The sequence below is a fragment of the Castor canadensis genome, chromosome 9 (genome assembly GCF_047511655.1).
Source record: "Castor canadensis chromosome 9, mCasCan1.hap1v2, whole genome shotgun sequence".
NCBI lineage: Eukaryota > Metazoa > Chordata > Mammalia > Rodentia > Castoridae > Castor > Castor canadensis.
In genome coordinates, this window is record NC_133394.1 from 125,422,731 (window position 1) to 125,437,060 (window position 14,330).

Consider the following 14,330-nt stretch of genomic DNA (forward strand, 5'->3'; position numbering starts at 1 on the left):
TAACCACTCATGCCGAATTTAATTTTTGAAAAAGTCACAACTAAAATAAGAAAGGAGCTGTTGAAGTTGAGCTTTACTGTCTGGTGTTCTTGAAACATCCCTCACTTGTTAACATTAGACCAATGAAAGAGTAACACATTATGTATTTGGCATCAGCTTAAGATCTGAAGTTAAGAAAACTTATTTTTATAAGCCTTACTTTACCACTTGTGCCAGTTTTACAGCTTTACCAGTTGTTCAAATATTTCCCTCATGAAGTAGGTTTAATCACAGCACTCTGTTGTAGCAGACTGAGAATCAAATGACATAGCTAATATACCTAGCATGGTGTTTGACTGATGGTAAACACTCAATAAGTGGTATTTATTATCATAAAATTTAGGGGAAATGCTTTGCATTTATCTACATTAAACAAGTTTAATATGCAATGTTCCTTTGAAATATTTCCTTTTCTAACATTGAATATGATTGGCAATTGTCCTCCAAACTGAGGACAATTGAAATAGAAAGGGTTATACCCTTTCTATTATTTATTGCTTGAACATTCCATTTTTTGTTAAATAATGGTGATAGCATTATTGATGGTTATTTTTATTCTATGTGACAAAAACAAAAATTGAAGTAAGAGAAGAAGTAGGAGAAAGAGGCAGGAATGAAGTTGCAAAGTTTCAAAGTATAAAAGTAGTTGAAAGCATCAGGGGCTTCTTGAAGAGCTTGAAGAATTAAAAATTAGAAAATAGTTTTATCAACAAATTTTTTGAAAATTACTCTCAGAATTTCAAACATACAAAAGAAGTAGTTAATTTCTTTCTCTAATGTCAACCAATAAATCGGATGGCATGAAAATTGTAGAAAAATAAGGTCAGTGTTTAACACTTTACACTTAACTTTTAAACAGTTTATTAGCAGCCATTAGTTGTACAGAGGGGTTTCATTATGACACTTCCATATAATCTTACAATATGCCTTTGCTAGGTTCACCCTCTCCATCATAATCCCTCATCTTCCTCCCCCCTTCTTGTAATAATTTCAACAGGTTTCATTGTTCTATTTTCATAGAAGTACACAAAGATGCTGACATATTCATGTCTCCTTTACCCTGTCTACTCCCCCTCCGCCTCCCAACAGTATCCATTCCTGAATAGGATTTGTTTTACACTCTTGTACTCTATTTTTTAAGTGTATATTCATTGCCTGAAGAGGATTCACCATGGTATTTCATCCATGAATGTATTGTACTTTAGTTACATTAACCCCCTCTATTACTTTATCCCCCCCAATATTCAACAGCTTTCGGTGTGTTTCCTTATGCCAAGTTCATACACAGATGTAAAATATTTCAGTATGATTCACTATCTTTCTCTTCTTCTCTCCTACCTCTCCCTATAAACCTAACATTTTTATATAGTTTTTCTAAAGATCCGTTCAAATTTAGGAAAAATAAATGCACAGTTTGTATTTCCTAATTAAGGAATGTCTTTAATAGAGCATCAGTGGTTGTTTAATTGGATTAATTAGAACTGCCCTCTTCATTTTATCAGACATTAAAATAAATTTCTCTATGAGCTTAATTAGTTACATATTAGTTACATGGACAATTAAGCAACATAAAATTTATCATTAAATAATTATGCTTCCTCTATAATGTCACTTTTTCATGACTTTCTACTTATATCCTGAAGCAAGAAGATTCCAGATACTTTTCAGTAATGTATATCCAAAATATTTCCTTTTACATTTTCTACATCTATAAATTGTATTGGGCCATATAAAAGTTCTAAGAATTCTATGAAAACTTCACAGGTTATAATTAGTAACTGAATGTAGCTATTTTAAAACATGCCATAGATTCTATACTGTACCTTTCCTCAGACGATGTAGAAGCATTCCTCTTTGCTTGAATGTAGGCTGAACTCAGTGACTGGCTTTTTAAAGAGAGTACAGCAGAAGCCATAGTGTGTCACTTTTTAAAATAAGTTCTAAAAATACTGCAGTCTCTGTCTTAACTATGTTCCCATTGTGCTCCTTATCTCAAATCACATGGTCTAGGAGAAGACAGCTGCCATGGTCTGGGGTGGTTTCAGAGAGATGGAAACAGGTGGCTATGTCGTGAGGACACTCAGCAGCCCTCATGGTGAGAAGCTGAGGTCTTTAGGCGCACATGGATGAGTTTGGAAACTCTTTCGAAGCTTGCCAGTGTTTATGTGAGTTAGTTTGGAGGTAAATCCTTTCATGGAACCTTGACATGATAAGAACCCTGGCTGAGAATTTGACTGTAACCTCAGAGGAAACTCTGAGCCAGAATCCTGGATTTCTGATGCACAGAGACTGTCAAATAAGAAATTGTCATTGCCTCAAGTATCAGAGTTTGCTCTACAATATTACTCAATAAAGCAATAGCTAACTAATACATTGAACCATTTTAATTCCAAGAGAGACAACGTTTTGTGTGGTATATCTATAGATTTTTAAAAAGTATAACTCTCAAATAGTATTCATACACTAATAGTAGTCATTTTTATTGTTTTATTTTATTGAGTCATGCTTTTTTATAACTTTTAGGTGACATTTACTTAGTATTTAATTAGTATTGACTGCAAGCACTTTTTTCTTTATTAACTTTTGTAGAAAATTATCATTGACATTCATTGGTGTCTCCTGAAATAAAGGCAGTAGCCATTAAATTAGCTAAACTCAAGGAATTTAGATATAATCCAGTATTTTATTTTATTTGAATAAAATAGTAAAATATGCCATTACTAAATGTTTGAGAATTATTAAAGAAAACTAAAAGTAATATTGAAAAAATGGGATGTTTAAGTTCAAATTTTCTTTCAAGTATGAATTGACATAGGTCTACGTTAAGAACCAGCATTATATAATTTTAATCAAATTTAATTTAAGTGCTTTCTATTTGAGAAAGAGTAACTTCTATTGTGAAGCAAAAAACACTGCAACTTATAGAAAGAAGTAGTCCACAGGAGTCTGAATGAACAAATACATCAAACTAGTCAAATATAGCTGAATATAATTTATGAAAGATATTTGTGCAGAGTGAAGTGAAGGAGTTATGTAGTTATTCATTATTTAGATTGGAGGGACATTAAGGACTTTTTAAATTAACATAAAAGACCACAGGGAGATGAAGAGACTCAATTATGTATAAATGTAATAATCATATTGAAAAATAATACAATTAAAATAATGTAATTTAATGAAAAGCATCACATGTTTTCCCTGTTAATGTTTTCATTCCAATTAGAGCTAGCTTCCATACTATTCATTACACTATATAATGAATATTTGTGTAGTTCCTGGGAAGCATTACTGAGAATGAAGGAAAGAATTGTGCCTGACCCAGAGTAGGTGGTCATGTTCCTTTCTAAGGTGTAAGACTGACATTTATCTTTTAAAGCACACTTCACATGCTTGACAGTGTGAAAGATACATTCCAAGCATTTCATGTCTATCTTTGCTTTCCCCTCAAACTGACAACATTGAGGACAGGGAGCTTCTCCTTGGGCTTCATTTTTAATCTCTGTTCAGCATTTGGTACATTGCTGATGTCATGGAAAATATTGTATTCAGTCTGGTTGATAGAATGTTTGATTGTAATCAACTTGAAGGACTTAAAGAATTGTTAACAAAAGTACATTCCCTCATCTGGGCTCACTGAAGGAGAAAATCAAACTATTGCAATTGAAGTTTCTGTATATTAATGTACTCTTTATTGCTCCTCATGATAGGGAAGACAAAATAGTAGAAGTGACCACTATTATGAGTAACTTCTCAGAGAGTTGCATATATTTATCTAAAATCTCTACATTGATAAGAATATAGCTTACAGATATTGTCAGTATATTAATCAAAAAGAATAAATTCATAATATTCTATCCTTTAAAATTATTTTAAAAACAGTCAAGATTAAGTATTGTTCCCATTAGAAATTTCTCTTTTTGAAAATATAATAAATAAAACTTAAGTTAATCAACCATATACTTTCTTTTGCTCCAATCACCAAAATATAATGACATAAGGTCATTAGCAATCTAGAGAACACTAAAAGAAAGATCAAGTTAGGAATTGACTGTCATTTGGACATCATTGAATAAGGTGGAGATGTTGGTCCAAAGAGGAGAAGTTTTAGTAGGAAACAAAAACTGCTTTCAAGCATCTCATGTACTGTTGTTAGAAAAAGATATTAGACTTTGTATGTGTGGCTCCAGAGGGAACAATTAAGGTTAAAGGATAGAAGTTTCCAAGAAACAGAATTTAGTTAACTGTAAGGAATAGCTTTGAGGTAATTGGCAATGCCTTAAAATATAATTTGAGATACCATTTGTTGGTACTGAACTTTAGTAAGGTATTAGAACAATGACATATATGGTGTCTTCTAACTCTGATTCTGTGACTTCACCAGCTATATGGTGGAAGCAAATACTACTGGTGATCCAGCTCTACGTCAGCATGGGAAGCCTCCCTCCTTCTCTACCTGTCTATTTAACAATTATTTGTTTAATCTACATATTTATGTAAGTGTATTCATTTATGTTATCATGATAGTAGATTCATTTTCTATAACTCTGCTCGTATTCAAATGATCTTGTTGAGTTGGATTGAAATGATAAAGTTCTACATGTAAAATACAGTTCTTTTTGAGAGGCAATTTTCACTTTGTCATATAGATTATTAAGTCCTGTATCTTATAATGAACTATTTGATTGAGGAGGATTTTTGCTTAAACTCTGTTAGTCAATAGAAAATCATTGCTCTTTTCATGGAATGTTTGCATAAATCACCCTTCTCTCTCCAAGAAGTACTAGGCAGCAAACTAAAACTAAAAAATCACCACACAACTATTAATCATTTCTTTCCAATAAGTACAGAAATATAAAAGGAAAATAAATCTTTTTCTAGGATTTATTATGCTAAACCCAAATTATTTCTGCTTTAGGTCTGTAGGGATTATTGGAAATTGTCTTTATCAAAAAAGGCAAATAAGAACTAGAAACACATAGGGGTATTTTGAAAGTGGGTGACAGCAACAAAGTAATGTAATGAAAAAAATTTCCTCTGATTTATATGTAAATATTTTGACAAAATACAGATTAAATTAATATTGAGGACAGAGGAGATTTAAAGGATTACCATTTTAGATGACAAACAAGAAAAGAAACACTATGGTTCTCACTTGAAGAGTGTATAACATTTCTCTTCAATGTAATTCTACAGTTGGATATGCTGTGTCTTGTTTTGAGTTATTAAAGTATGCTTAACAATGATTACAAAGAGTATTTTCCTTGGTGTCTTATAGTATATTAGGACTTGCCATTTGGTGGCAACTGAGTACTCACTCGTACATTTGCAATTGGGTCAGAGTTTGGCAGTGCTGTTCCTTTAAAGGGAATAATATATAAAGCTTGAATTTCCATAGGGATGGAATAGAATTATGACCTCATTTTCTCCCACACAAAATCCAGACTAGTTCAGTTCAAAATATTCTGACATATCTCATTAATCAGTGTGATGAGAGTATACACTGTGAGAAAGGACAATTGTGACTTCTAAGAGAAAATTCTCCAGAAGTCTCATAGTATGAGTGTCTGGCATACTTCAATACCTTTCTCTCCTTCTCCTGGAAATCTCAGGCTCAGTAGTGTTTACCTAAAATGTTAGATGACCAGAGTTTGATCCCAGCACTAAAAAAAGATGTGAATAATCTGAATATATTAATTAAAATAGATTATTAAATCTACCTATACGTCCTCTGCACAACCCTACTTTACATATAAAGATTAAATAAGTTAAAAGTAAAGAGACATAAAAATACATTATGCTAATACTATTTAAAAGACAGCTAAAATCACTATAGTAATTTGACACAAAGAAGATTGTAGAACAAGGGAGATCATTAGGGATAAAAAGGGGCATTTATATAATGATAATGAGATCAACCCTCAAGAAGACATAATAATTTGAATGCACCTAGGAACCAACCATCAAAAAATGTGAGGCAAAACTAGATAGAACAGCATGTAGAAATTGGCATATACACTATTATAGCTAAAGATCTGAACATCTCCTTTTCAGTAACTGATAAATCAAGCAGGTAGATAATCAGGAGAAAGTATTGGTTGACATAAAAGCATCACTACCAGGCAACTCTATCTAATTGACATTCTTAGTTCATGCAACAGCAGCAGAATTGCTTTGCAATTTTGTTCTCAAACTCCCTTGACGCATTCCCTATGATAGGTCACATTCTGGGCTATGAAAACACTCAAAAAATTTAGAAGAATAGCAACTATGCAATGTTTTCACACCACAATGTAATTAAATTAGAAATAAATTGCAGAAAAAAATTTCTAAGTATTTGAATTTTAACAATATGCCTATAAATAACACGACAGTCAAAGAAATTTAAAAGTACTTTATATAAAGAAAACATACCAACATTTGTGGAATACAGTATGCAAAGTATTTAGAGGGAAATGTATAGTGGTAAATGAATACATTAGAAAAGAAGGAAAATCTAAATTAATATCAGGAGGTTCCAGTTCAGGAAATTAGAGAAGAGCAATTTAAGCAAAGCAGAAACTAAGAAATAAAAAAAATTAGAACAGATCAACAGAGGAAGTTGACAAAGCAACATCTAGCTATTTCAAAAATCACTAAAATTGATAAACTTTTATCCAGTTGAACTAAGAAAAAAAGACACAAATTACCAATAGCAAAAACACTGGGAGGTTCATCAACATCTGATTCTGATTCCAAGAGCATTAAATGGTTGACTTGAAAAAAATAATAGGAACAACTCCATACCCTAACTTTGATAACATTGAGAAAGTGATCAATTCCATTAAAACACAGACAATGTGAACCCAAGAAAAATAGTTAACATCAAAAAATCTATCTATGAAAAAAGATGAATCAATAATTAATAGTTTTCACACAGAAAGCACAAGGCCTGTATAGTTTCACTGGTGAATTGTATCAAATATTTAAGGCATACATGATATCAATTCTTCCTGAGGATGAAGACAGAAGGAGCATCTCCTTACATATCATATGAGGCCAGTATTACCCAATGATAAAAATCAAATAACGACATTACAAGAAAACAACAGATCAATATGTCCCATGAACACAGATGCAAAATCATCAATAGAATCGAGCATATCAAATCGAACTATTTATAGGTCATATACTATGACCAAATGGGATTTATCACCATGAAACTAGGTAGGATCAACATTAGGAAGTCAACTAAGGTACTGACTTCATCAACAAACTGAAAAGAGAATTGTATTAGCATAACAATTGATGCAGAAAAACTTTAAATTCTGCACCCATTCACGATAAAAAACCTCAGAAAATTAGGAACAGGAGATTCCTCAATTCAGAAAGGAAAGATGCAATAAATGGTGTTGGGACAACTGGTTAGACCACCAGAATGATTAATTCTGATGTATATATTATACCATATACCATGATATTCCTCAAAATGATTCAAATATTCAAATTGTCTAAGTTAAATAATAAAATATTTGATAATTGATTTTTTTGTTTGTTTGTTTTAGACTTTCTGGGGTTTGAACTCAGGTTCTTGAGCTTGTTAGACAAGCACTCTACCACTTGAGCTACACCTCCACTCCTTGTTTTAGGTTATTTTTCAGATAGGGTCTCACCTTTTTTGCCCACTCCAGCCTCAAACTATGATCCACCTACCTATGCCTCCCACATAGCTTGGAGTACAGGTCTACCCCACCACATTTGGCTTATCTGTTGCAATGTGATTTTCTAAGTTTTTTCTGGGGCTGGACTCAAACTGTGATCCTCCCAATTTTGGTCTCCTGAGTAACTGGGATTATTGGCATGTGCAGGACACTCAGTCTCTAGGGAAGTCCAATGCTCAAACCTAAGAATTAATCTCTGCACAGTGAAAATTAAATTGTGAAATAGCATTTCATAACAAGAAGAAGATAACTTTGGAAAACTACTTAAAACTCATTTCACAAAGACTAATATAGAAAGAATTCTTAGAAATCGAAAAGAAAAAATGAAAAATTCAATGAGTGTGAATAGGCAGTTAAACAAAATGAAATAAACATCATATGTAAGTGTTGGAAAGGTGCTCATTGATTTCCAGAAGTGAAAATTGATATTACCCTGGCATAACACTTTCTACCTATTAAATTTGAAAAATAAAATATTTGTTAATGCCCCTTATTGAAAAGGTCTGGTGAAACAGATACTGTTAACCTTTGATGGTGTTAATATAGGTCTACATAATTTCTATGGGGATATACTTGCCAGCATATAAAATTTACAAATGTATGAATTCCTGAATCCATCAACCACAGTTCAAATTATTTATTTTCTTATGAACAAAATTGCACATATGTGAAATGATTTATGGTCCAGCTTACTGAAGAATTAAAGCAATATGTATTGCATAAATAGATTGAAAACAACCTTGCTTATGAAATTGGTTAAATATATAATATACCTATACAATATGATACTTAGCAAATGTTACAAAAAATAAGCAAGAACATATAGACTAGTATGAAGAGATCTTCAAGATGTAACAAAAGTGCAAAACAAAACATTCCTCATACAATTATAAAAATATAACTTTCATTAAAAGGGGGGAATAAAAATATACATTGTAAATTATTGCTATTTCATTTTTAAAACTCTAAAGAGAGATACAAGAGACTGATAGCAATATTTACATATTAGTGTTTATAAGTAAGTCATGGTCAGTTTTTTGAGCCATAGATATTTATTGTCTAAATTACTAAAACTTGTTGAGTGTTGCCATTAAGGAAAGTAAGATCTGGGATGGATATCCCTCCTTGGCATTAGGACCCAGGCCTTTGGGTCCCCATGAAACCTCAGATACTTCTCCCAGTCTGTTCACTCTGGCTCCAAGAATTCATATAGGTAGAAATTGGTTAAGTGTAACAAATTATGAGAACTGCATTTTCTAAGGTTTATTTAACACTTGCAGTTCAGGATTTTTTTTTACAGTGTGCTTCACTGAGCACAACATTGAAAAGAGAATCCCAACATACATTTCTAACTCAAAAGAATCACTTTGGCCTAGCAGAAATTTCTTGAAACCTAGTAGACAGGATATAGGAGAAGGAAATTAAGGACAGTTAGATGAACAGATATCATATAAGGCACAGCTTTTCAGCTTGCTGAATGTGATGAGTCATAATCCACAAATTCTAGCTTTATAGGCTATAAAAGCAAGTGTCAGGTACTGGTTCCTGGTGTGTAGCAGCGGGAAATGAGTTCTTTGGGTCAAATGTCTGCTGAATTGATTCCTGAGAGCCACATGCAGTAGACCTTAGCCCTGGAACCAGATAAGATCAGACTTTGGAGCTACCGAAAGTACTAACATACCATGCAAGAAGGAAACATGAACAATCATGCACCCCCTGCAGACCAAACAACATCAAAAACTGATGGATTCATACAAGTATGCATCTGTAAGAAAATTGAGGAGCTTCTCTGGGATTGGAGGATGCTTCAGCCAAAGTCTTACTATTAAGGTAGAAGGATGATTGGTAACATGAAAGAGAATTGCCAATTTGTAGACACTGACTACAGGAAGCCTGAGGGATTGATTATAAAATTATTTCAGTTCTTTAACTCTTCCCATATAGCTAACTTCTGGAAGATGATTTTGCAACTACTTCTTTCAAAAAAGAAAGGCTATTAATATACCCCCATGAATCTGGGTATTGCTTTATGATTTGTTTTGCTGATCAAGTGTGGAAAAGTAACAATTTGTTCATTTCAAGCCTAGACCTCAATGGACCTTGTGTACCTTCAAACTCTCTTGAATTTCTATATCTTCCATAACCATTGGCTGGATGATGAGAAAATACCTAGAGCAGTGTCCAGGCAATTTTCCTGCAGTCTTCCTGGACCAGCCTGCTCCAGTAAAATCATAAGCTCTCAGTCAGATCACTCACTCCATCAACTCATGATAAATAGGAAATTTTATTTTAAACTATTACCCATAGGGGATATTGGTTCCTCAATCATAGCTAGGGATACAAGAGCTCTGAATATCCAAAATACATAGAAAGGAAGGAAGAAAGAGAAAAAAGAAAGGAGGAGGGAGGGAGACACTCAAGTTGACTCATATTTGCTTAATATGTACATCTTAGTGGGTTTTATTTTCCTTCTCCCCAGTGGATAAACTGGCAGTAAAATAAGATTTACATTAATCATTCTGTCAATTTGACCTGTACTAATTAACTTAGAGACTAGCATATCATTTTGCCTTTTGGGACTGGCAATAACAATTTTAGTTTTCAGATTCCTGAGCAATTATCTCATCTTTCCTTCACAATAAATCTGGGAAATAGGTAATTTTACTGTTTAGGAAATGGTTTAGGATATTTAACAGACTAAGTCAACACAGAGCACTCTGTAAAAGTGACAAACTAGAACTCCTGTTTCATGAGTCCAAATTCTGATAATATAAAGAATAGTGAAGAAAATGGCATATTTCCCTGAAAACTTCCCAAGGAGAATACCAGAATCTCATTCACTTATTCCTTTTTTAAGCAAATTTTGCAATTTATTTGTATTGCTATATTGAGAATATTAACTAAACATTTGAGCTTTAGTTCTCTCAACTACAAAATGGTAATTGCTATTGCAATTAATTACTATAAGTAATAAATGACATAATACATGTAGAAAAATTTGATCGATGTCTAGCACACATTCAGCACATGGCAAATAAAAGTAGTTGCCTCAGGAAGGCTCCGGTGTAAGAAGGTGGATTAAGAGCTTTTTCCACGTGACTTCATGAATGAAAAGAGTTGAGGTAACAAAGGAGAGGGCTATATTCTTGAGAAAGAGAGAGAAAGAGAAAGAGAGAGAGAGAGAAAGAGAGAGAGAGAGAGAGAGAAAGAGAGAGAGAGAGAGAAAGAGAGAGAGAGAGATGTGGTGGAAGGAATCCATCAGGAATCACAAAAAAGGACAGGAAGCTGAAAACCTTGAAGAAACAGTCTGTGCAGAGAAATGGAGGAAATAATTTGAAGTTCCAACTCTACCTCCCTGGCAGGGGGAGAATAAGCCAAAATTATAATCACAAGGTAAGCCAGGCAGCCCTGATGACAACAGACTGACAGTCCTATCCAGAAGATAACGCCACAGATCTCAAAATTCTTAAATCTAGCAGGAGGATTTGATATGATAGTGACTCCTCTTGCATAGCATGCTGGGTTTTGAGAATAAACCCATTTTGCCACTCCCCACATCTTGGAGTGCTATAGCCAAGTGCTATCTTGAGAAAGACATATTAAAACTGAGTTAATCTAAGGATGTAAAAACAAGGAACAAGTAAGTCAGGGAGCCTATGGACATCTTGCTGCAGTGTCTGGGTGACAGACTGCCATGGAGGACAACCATGGAGAAGGAGTGGGTCAGACATGGGCATGTTCAGAAGTTTAAGCAGCAGGCAGCATACAATGTGCAAAGTTACTTTGTTCTCTCAATTAGGCACAGAGGTCAGAGCTCTGTTTGCTTCCCCGGTCTCTAATCACTTGGGGGAACACCTAGGCTTGGATGTTTGCTGTCCGTGGATGCACAAACTAGGCGGTTTCTGGAGTATGTGGTAATCTGCTTGGTTTCTTGGGTGGCAAAGCTCCTTGGGGTCAGCAGTGGCTCTCATACACAAAAAAGGGAAGCTTCTAAAGTGAATGTAGCCCCAAAGCTGACAACTGACCTTAGGAGCACTCAGGCTGCATACAACACAAGCCTGAACAGTAGAAACTACAACAGACTCTGGCTGTCTATTTTACCCAACCCCCACCTCCAGCAAAGGGGTTTCTTCAATTCTTTGTCATTTTTCATTTTATTCTTTTGTTTTAACTCTTTTTCCTTTTAATATAATTTTTAGCATTGTTTTACTTTAATTTTTAATAATGTTTGTTGTCCCTACTTTTTTAATTTGCATATTTTTTATTTTAGCTCCTTTTCTTTCCCTCTTCCTTACATTTTTTCTTTTTAAATTTAATTTTGCTTCTTTCTTTTTTAACTTTCTCTTCTCCTTTATTTATTCATTATTAGTAGTAATTTTTTTTTTCATTTTCTTTTATTATTCATATGTGCATACAAGGCTTGGTTTATTTCTCCCCCCTGCCCCCACCCCCTCCCTTACCACCCACTCCACCCCCTCCCGCTCCCCCCCTCAATACCCAGCAGAAACTATTTTGCCCTTATCTCTAATTTTGTTGTAGAGAGAGTATAAGCAATAATAGGAAGGAACAAGGGGTTTTGCTGGTTGAGATAAGGATAGCTATACAGGGCATTGACTCACATTGATTTCCTGTGCGTGGGTGTTACCTTCTAGGTTAATTCTTTTTAATCTAACCTTTTCTTTCTTTTTTAACTTTCTCTTCTCCTTTATTTATTCATTATTAGTAGTAATTTTAATTCATATTTTATTCTACATTATTTTGCCATCTACTTTTCCATGGTTATTGTGGTATATAGTTGACTTTTACTAATTTTAACTGTATTTCTATATCTAGTTTGTTGTTGTTATGGCAGTTTCAGTTTGTTCTCTCAGAATAGTACTAGCACTCAAGAGAAGACTGCTCACTAAGAAGACCCCCCCATAAAAGCTGATGGGATAAATCACAACTTAGAAACACAAGAAATATGAAAACGCAAGGCAACATGACTCCTCCAAAAGTTTATAACTGTTCAATAAAAGAATCCAAAGATATTTAAGTGGTTAAAATTTAAGATGAAAAATTCTGAAGTTTTGCTTTGAAAATGACCAATGACCAAAGAGGATTCAAATAAACAGATGAATGAAATGAAGAAGTAAATTCAAGACCCAAATAAGAAATTCAACAAATTGGAAATCTTGGGAATGAAAAGCTTAATAAATCAAATAAAAACTGGAAAACATTGCCAGTAGATGAGACTAAGCAGAAGAAAGAATATGGGGACTGAAGACAAGGTTGAGGAATTGTTCTATGCAGATAGCAGTAAAGAAAAAACATGCAATTATGACCACAATATTCAAGACCTCTGGCATACAATTAAGAGACCAACTCTACAAGTCTGTAGTATAGAATAGAAAACTGAGATAAAGACTAAAAACTTATCCAATGAATGCTGGCAATCCAAGATAGTGAGGAGGCAGAGATCAGGAGCACTGTGGTTTAAGTCCAGCATAGGCAAAAAGCTACTAAGATCCCATCTCAACAAATGAGCCACACATGGTGATACATGTCTACAATCCTGCAATCATGCAATCCCAGCTAGGTAGGAGGATCACTGCCCCAGGCTGACTCAGGATAAAACTGACACTCTACCTAAAAAATAACCTAAAACAAAAGGACTGAATGTGTGGTTCAAGTAGCAGGGCATTTCTAACAAGTACATGGACTTTAGTTTAAACCCCCCCCCAAAAAAAAAAAAAAATATATATATATATATACATATACATATATGTATATGTATATATGGAGAGACTCCACCATTAAAAAGTGAATGAAAACACTAATTGTCTATCTAATTTGGAAAAGATAAATAAACATAATTGACAGCACCTCATACGCTGACATAATTATTATTTGATTCTAGAATACATCAGAAACCAAATATAAGAGATTATATTAGTCAGAAGGATATAAATACAGACTGTGTCACTAAATTGCCAACACAAATCAGGCAGTTCCTTAGCATTTTCAGGCATCTGGACTTCATTCTGGCTTGTTATCAAACATCCAGACTGACTAAGTTTTTCAGTGATGAGGTTCTTTAACTGAATTTACCAGTTCTTTTTCCAGATACATCACCATGATCACCAATTTCTATATGCAGAGCCAGATAAATTTAGAATCCACTCCTCAAAGAAAAAGAGTGAAATTGACTTGCCACATCTTCAATTAGGAATTTAAAAATAATCTGCTGTGATTCATCATTGACAATTAATGAAAACATTCTCTCATTGAAAAGAATATCTTTTCCATTACAAACTTAATTTTGCTTATTTACTTTCAGAAAGCATAAAATGGGCTCAGAATCTTTGGATATTATGCCATAATTTTCATATCAAAGTTTTATTTTAAACATATTTTATTTGTGATAGAGTATAAGCCAAACAAGATAGGAATGTAATGAAATATAGACCTAATAACATTTTTTGAGAGGTATTTATCTGACCTCTCAGTACTTAGCATTCTACACACTTTAAGTAACTACTACTGTATTAGCTTTTTTTTTTTTTTCCTCTGTGGTTGTACTAGGGTTTGAACTTAGAGCCTTGTGCTTGCTAG